This window comes from Habropoda laboriosa, unplaced genomic scaffold, assembly GCF_001263275.1.
Source record: "Habropoda laboriosa isolate 0110345459 unplaced genomic scaffold, ASM126327v1 scaffold38, whole genome shotgun sequence".
Taxonomy (NCBI): domain Eukaryota; kingdom Metazoa; phylum Arthropoda; class Insecta; order Hymenoptera; family Apidae; genus Habropoda; species Habropoda laboriosa.
Window position 1 is genome coordinate 436,057 of NW_017100163.1, and position 1,585 is coordinate 437,641.

Below are 1,585 nucleotides of genomic sequence, written 5' to 3' on the forward strand. Positions count from 1 at the left end.
AGAATTTATCGACGATTTATATTTCCGAGTAACTTCATATATTTTCTCCGTAGCCGTCGTATACGTACCGTAAAACGTTTATAAATGTAAGAACACCTTGTATAACCGTAGAACGGAAACCGATCGATGATCGTGACCGGAAATTTGTAGCGGATTCGTGAGTTTTTCCATCCTACCACACTTCCCTGAAAAATTTCCATAAAATCTTTTACGTTTATTATTCTTCATATTACGAACTTAATCAGACGGGAATGTTAGTCATGTTAATTAGACGATATCGATAGTAGACATTTAAGTAGATGTTCAGCGATACTTATTTACCGGGTGAGAAGCAAACGAGACGTGTAACGACAGCGAAGAATATTCAGGCCACCCCAATAGTGGTACCTGTTGTTAAACGTTATTATTAAATCATAAAACCGGGACATTACCCGCATTAGAGATTCTTTTTGTAACATAAAGTGAAATATAATCATTTGTAACAGAAACCTTGTTGTTTCTATTTTTTTCCATTGTTTTCCCAGTACAGTAAAGCTTCTCACATTGTCCCTCTGCTCGGAATCGAATAGGGACAGTTTGCGTCGAGGAGACACGGTTTTCGAGCCTCGCAGTCTGCCTTTGTATTATAGTTTGCTGAATAAAAGAGAAGGACGAAACGAGAGTCGAGGTAACCGAGCGATTTAAACACCTACGTTTTTATTTTTAACTTTTTCTCTGTGAAAAAGTTAATACCATATCGACGAGATTGTTCTGATCAAAATGAGACTAAACTGTAGCGACTGTTTTGACCTGTAGCGACCAGCTGCACATAATAAATACAAACATTTTGCGTGCAAATGGTCAACACGGTTTAGGATACGCACGCTTAGAGAAGCTATTTTTTAGAAAGTCCTTTTAGCCTTTTGTAAATTAAGATACGAACTGTTTCTGTTTGGAAAACTTTCGTTCACGGGCTCAATAGCGTTAGTGGGTGCCATAAACCTGCAGGGGTCGTTCTTGGGACCGATCCTTTGGGACCTCGCATACGATACTGTACTGCGGGCAGCCCTCCCTCCTGGGGTCAGCGTAACGTGTTATGCCGACGACACGTTGTTGCTGGCTACCGGGAGGGAATACGGGAGGACCATCCTCCTGGCGGAGTTAGGGGTGGCCTGCGTTGTCGCCGGCATCCAGAGACTGGGGCTAGAAGTTGCTCCCCATAAGACTGAGGCCATGTGGTTTTACAGACCTCGACGGGCGAAGCCGCCCCGGTCCTGGATGCGGGTAGGTGCTGTGTATGTCGGGGTGGGGCACAGAATGAGTTATCGGGGCCTCACCCTCGACAGCCACTGGCGCTTTGGGGCCCACTTTGACCGCCTGGTTCCCCGAGTGGAGAAAGCAGCGGCTGCCCTAGGGCGGTTGTTTGGGAATAAAAAATTCTATTTCTTAAATCAACTATTTTTAAATTAATAAAGTAGGCTTTTCAAGGTTGTAGTTGATCACTGGGGTTTCAATTTTGGCTCACTATAAGAAAAGGTTGCTGATCACTGATCTAGGTAATTGTTTTTAAATACCAGATAATTAAAATCATCACTTCGTAACGTTT